Consider the following 6,000-nt stretch of genomic DNA (forward strand, 5'->3'; position numbering starts at 1 on the left):
AACACATTTTTCAACAAGAATCGACTGGATTTTCATCTAAACCAGGCCCAAGACTCTCAGGCCCTTAATTAGTGTATTATAGCTGGAAAATGGCACCGGGGGCCTTCAAAATCGTCCTCGTAGCTTCAAAATACCTCAATTGGTTCGTTTTAATGTACCAAATAGCTAAGAAGGTTCCCTGAGGCCTACGATAGACATGTTGTAATATCCAATCCATTTAAGCAACTATGGCTTATAGGGAGCAGGTTGGTTGTTGATTGTTGTAGTTGGGAAAGCTCTATTCGTGTTTTTAGCTAAGTCTCCAGAGAACTGTGAATCTGGGAACGAAGGTTAAGAGCTCGTTTAATGGATTTACTTCTACCCCAATACTTCTAAGAACAATTCCTACTGATAAATCTAGTATGAAGAGTCTTCAACGCTTAAAGATTACAAGAAAGGCCAAAGAAGCTGTTATGGAGGAAAACAGATGAATATGGCTACCAATGGCTATGGAATGGTATACATCGAATGCTTTTGTAGACCCAATGTTCCACTCAGCATGTGCCTTCGCCGTCTTGAAACGACGCATTTTTGTAACGGGATCCACAAGAACCGTTACAAAACTTACTCATCATGAAGTAGCTTATACGGCTCAAGAACGAACACATAAACACGTTTCACGTTACCAACACCAAACTCTCTTTTAAAACCACCCCATTTTTCACCAGTCCATCCAGCACAGACAGCTTAAGAGGTGATACAAAAGACCTCATTAGGTTTAGTGTATTTTCACTTGCCTCGAGGACACCCAAAAAAGCACCGTTCTGATGAATAGGGAGAAAACGGGTGGAAAAAAAGATTATCCTTAATCTTAATTATCGATCAAACCACAGCATACCTTTTGTGTACTTTTCTTATCCCTGAGTGTCTCTTTGTGGGACAGTTCTCTCGACCGAGAGCTTCGGTGAACAAAACCGAACGACTTTGGTTGCTTCTACCGAAACCTTATCTTTCAAGAACAGAGGGGTTCTGGTTCTTGTGTTAAAGTTTATTCAATAAGAGCTTTTCGGCACCAGCCTATTGTATAAAGCTTATTCATCGTGGTTTGAAGCGACAGTATCAACAGAGCACATAATGCAAATGGAGTCGCCAAAGCACTACGGTTGCTCTGGTTAGCGCTAAGCGCCCCAATGCTTTGTTTCCTCGTAGCTTATTTACATTTAGAGTAGCAATTGAGTGAAAAATTATCCTCTAGCGGGTCCTGTCGCAAGGTAACGCCAGTGTTTGAAAAACCACAAAAGGTAAAGCCGAAACGCGTTTACCACCACCCACCGTGCCTCCAAAACGGTACCTCGTCGACCACTTTCCAGAAGAAGCGAGCTGCATTGGAAGCCTGAGTGTGTTCTATTGGTGCTCACTGGTGGAAGGACTAAAGGCGGAACCACCAGGCGAACCAGGGCGGAAAACACTCAAAAAGGGATCCTTAAATACCTGCAATCGTTCCAAAACGCTATCTACAAATCGTGTGGCTAAAAGAGGCTTTGGCTGGTGACATCGGTGGGGGACATGATAGGGTTGGGGCAGTAAGCTGTGCGACGAGCTAAAGTCTTTTTAGAGCACAAGAAAAAGGCATCTTTAAGAGGTTCCGCCGTTCAGGGATGCCTCGAAGCACCGGGTGGAAAAGCACAAGTAGCCACACTCTGTTTAGCTCCGAGTACAGAAGTGACAACTCTCAGCGAGAGCAGGTTGGGGCGTGGGAATGGTTAGATGGTGCTTCTAGATTAGGAAGCCCTCATAATGGAAGCTTGAATGGAAGCAAGGCGCTTTTTGTGATACTTGGAGATGTGGGTTTTCGAATTAACCATACGTGTTACGAGAGCTCCGAGGTTTGAAGCTCGGCATCGGAACAAGCAGGGAAGTCTGGCGGTTAAAGTAGGTTTTGTCTTCCACGGCCGCACAGCAAAGAAAAGGTTGGGCCAGAAGAGGCCAAAGGAGGCCCCAAGAGGTAAGCAAATTGCGTTTGGACGTTTCCAGGCATGGAACGAAGACCCTGTGGCGAGTAAAGCTTGTTTGGTGAATGGCTGCAAATAGTATGTATATGAAGAAGCTACCAGATCAACTACAAATACCGTTTCAGGAAACCATCGACGGTTCTTCAACCATCCATATTTTTAGGACTCTGGACCAATTGTGGAGTTCCTGGAGTGTGCTTTTTTAACCCACGCAAGCAACCAACGGCACCAGTGCGGCGAAGGAGTCCAGCATCAACAAGCATAGCGATAGCGAGAAGCAGGGACTGGTAAGAGGCAGGTCTTCGGTAGATTTTGCCATCTTCAGTAAACTAAGTGCCATGGAAAGTGCACAGCCTCAGGTCAGAGTAGAAGATGAATAGGTAGTACCTGGCTGGGTAGTAGTACAAAGAGGATGTTCTGGGGAAGGCCTAAGAAGATGGGAATTTTCAGAGAGCTATATTTGGCAGTTCGCTGAGAGATACCGATTCTGGAGACTGTTTTGTGGATGGTAGTTGAATGAGTATAGCAAAGGCTAGAATGGCTGCAAATGTCCACCGTAAATGCCCAAGGAGAAGGTGGATCAAAGAGGGTTGTCCTGAAATGAGCCAGGCCGAGTTGGGAAGATTAGGGTAGTTTTTGGAGAAAAGCAGTGCCCTATGAAATGGGATACCAAGTAATTGGACACTTTAATAAGAGGTTGATCTAGAAGGCCAAGTTTTACAATAGATTCGTCCAGTGGAAGTTAAAAATCACATAAATTTACCCTAAACCACCCAACTCACCTGAACCACCATCCAATGACGTTCCACCAATTCTCCATTTCTTTCCCTACGTCTTTGCCTCGCTTCAGCAATCGGGCTTCACCGAAGAGACATACATCCACCGCCGCAGAAGGGACCCTCCTCCACATCTCCCCCAAACAAACAAGCCCTTGTACTGGCACAAACATAAGAAATGTCAAGAGGTGTCTAGAACTGAAAAAGACCAACAGACAAAGACCAACAGGCCACTTTGTAGGGTGTTTTCTTGTGTGGTGAGAAGAATGGCAGATGCCCAGAGATGAGGTTGGACGAGGAGTTGGACGAGGAGTTGGCCGTCTTTCCCATTTAAACTGACTATGTCTGGTGTTGCAATTTGATGTCTCATGAGTGTGGCTAGTAGGTGGCTCAGTAGGAAGAGGATCTAGGCTAGGGCTAGGCCGAGGCGGTTAGAGTAGGTGCATATGTGCCAATGCATGTGCTACAGGTATTTTGTAGGGCAACAATGGGTGCGGCGTTGGCACAAAACCGGGAAGTTGCAGAAGTTGCAGAAGTGATGCAGTGCCGTGCAGGGCTGTGCGGCACCAATGCGCAGGCGACAATGCGGGTAGGCACAAACTAGCCAGTGACATGCGTTGAAAGAGCGCTGTATACACACCGTGCTTGCCCCTCCAGTAGGCTAAAAGTTTAAATCTCGTGTGAGCGAAACCGCCAAAATAGGAGTGAACCAATAAAGGGGTCGATTAGTATAGGGGTTGACGGAGGGCTGGTTATGGACGGTGCTGGGGCCCAGTGGCGCCACCTGCATGGCTACTGTTTCATCTGCATGGGAGAAATGCAGACCAAGCAGCTGCGAAAAAAGCTGAAAAAAAAAAAAAAAAAGTGAAAAAAAAGGTATCTTGGGCGGGCCCTAACAGAATCTCCAAAAGAGCCCCAGCCTAGACAGGAAAACTAGACCAAACGGAAAAACGGGCTAAAAAAAGGCTGAAAAAAAAAGGGGGATCTTCAATATGAAACGGTGTAGAAAAAGGCTTATGATTTTGCTCGCTCTGTACGGATCCTTGCCTTCTTTTTAACCTTATCACTGATTTCTGCGCAGCCGCTGGGCCAAACGGCACTGGGCGTTCAGGATACCGTTGGAGGGATGAGAAGGAGGTAGAATCGGGGATGGAGAAGGGTGGGGATGGAAAGAGGCGGTGATTTGGAGCCTAACGGTGGTTTTTACACCTCTGAGAGGTCAAAAATGGCTGTTTTGCAGCCAGTCTAAGACAAGGTTGCAAAGAAGAATGGTACGATTCGTATAATTTTAAGTTTTTCGTCGTTGCAACAGCAAAGGCAAGATCTGATAAGGGCAGATACGGTGGGGTGGGTTTGAAGATCTGGAGGTTTATGGTTTGGGAGTAGAGTGGGCCTTAATGGGAAGGTGGGCTGGAGAAAACGGCCTGGGGAAGGATGGTGAGGTAACGTAAGAGGTTAAGAAGGAGTAGGGTTCTGTTTTGGGATGATGCAGGGGTGGTGTAGGTTGTTAAGAGGTGTTGTGGAGATATGGATGATTTTTCTGGAGAAGATTGGTCTATTTGACAGGAGAGAGTGAGTGTAGTGAAGGATGGACGGGGACAGGAGTAGGATTAGAGGACAAGGGTAAAGGGAAATGGAATTTAAAGGGGAAGGTTTCCTAAGGTAGAGAGGACAGATCTACTTGTTCTGTGTTGATTCCAGAAGACCTACCAGGGAAGTTTTGGGTATTACAAAACCTTGGGTAATGTCGTAGCTAGACGATTCGTCTTACCACCAACAGTAATTGTCTCGAGATCTACAGACTACAAAATAGGAGAATAGATCACTGCTTGATCTACGAAGAGCCAGGCTTTGACAATACCAAAATCGGAAGGACAACAAAGAAGTATGTTCTTTTAGCCAAATCCACATCCCAACTTTTCCCACGAGAAAGAACTCTCCAGTGTAGATCAAGCTAAAGATAGAAGCTCGGTGGCGCCTTCTTACCGAACTAGACTTAGCCTTTTTGTATGTATAGCTCTTTTGGTGAAGATCTACAACAATCACCTCTAACAGAAAGAACAACAGTTCCATTCTAACCAGTAACATCCAAACAAAACAAATTGCCTCAAAAAAGATTTCCCTTGAGCAGCTCGTAGATGTCGTCCTTCGCCTCTGCCCTGAAGAAACTTTAACTACCGTCGTCTCAGCCAATACCAGCCCTAAAAAAGCTTCCTTAAGCTTTAAACTTCCACTCCATTCCTCCAGTAACAGGTTACCGTTTAAACCAGCGGGCCGTTGGGAACTGCCTAAAATAAAACCGGTTATTGCTTCTGCAGTGATCTGACATGCTACCGTAAAAGGCTTTTTTCGTGATTCTTCTCTCCCAAGCAACCAATGCTCGTAATTAACCACAAAGCACTTTTGCAAGGCGTAGTTCAGCCTCTACCATGTCATTTCCTCCGCATCGTTGCTAATTTGTTTCGCTAACGGCGTTTTTTTGGCACCAGACCCTGCCAGAAACACAAAACCAAACATCATCACTGGGGCGACTCAACTAAAGCAACGCACACCGAAAGAACAGCCTCGACCAGGCTTCCCACGTCCACAAAAAGGAGGGACCCAACCAAGTCCAAGCCGCTATAGATGAGCCACCAAACAGACACTTAGGTGTCTGGGTTTTTCTTAGGTGTCTGGGTTTTTTTTGGTGTCTGGGTTTTCTTAGGTGTCTGGGTTTTTTTAGGTGTCTGGGTTTTCTTAGGTGTCTGGGTTTTTCGTAGGTGTCTGGGTTTTTCTTAGGTGTCTGGGTTTTTCTTAGGTGTCTGGGTTTTCTTAGGTGTCTGGGTTTTTCTTAGGTGTCTGGGTTTTCTTAGGTGTCTGGGTTTTCTTAGGTGTCTGGGTTTTCTTAGGTGTCTGGGTTTTCTTAGGTGTCTGGGTTTTCTTAGGTGTCTGGGTTTTCTTAGGTGTCTGGGTTTCTTAGGTGTCTGGGTTTTCTTAGGTGTCTGGGTTTTCTTAGGTGTCTGGGTTTTCTTAGGTGTCTGGGTTTTCTTAGGTGTCTGGGTTTTCTTAGGTGTCTGGGTTTTCTTAGGTGTCTGGGTTTTCTTAGGTGTCTGGGTTTTCTTAGGTGTCTGGGTTTTCTTAGGTGTCTGGGTTTTCTTAGGTGTCTGGGTTTTCTTAGGTGTCTGGGTTTTCTTAGGTGTCTGGGCAGTGTCTTTTCTTAGGTGTCTGGGTTTTCTTAGGTGTCTGGGTTTTCT

This window comes from Candidozyma haemuli (assembly GCF_002926055.2).
Source record: "Candidozyma haemuli strain B11899 chromosome Unknown A_2014730914, whole genome shotgun sequence".
NCBI classification, from domain to species: Eukaryota; Fungi; Ascomycota; class Pichiomycetes; order Serinales; family Metschnikowiaceae; genus Candidozyma; species Candidozyma haemuli.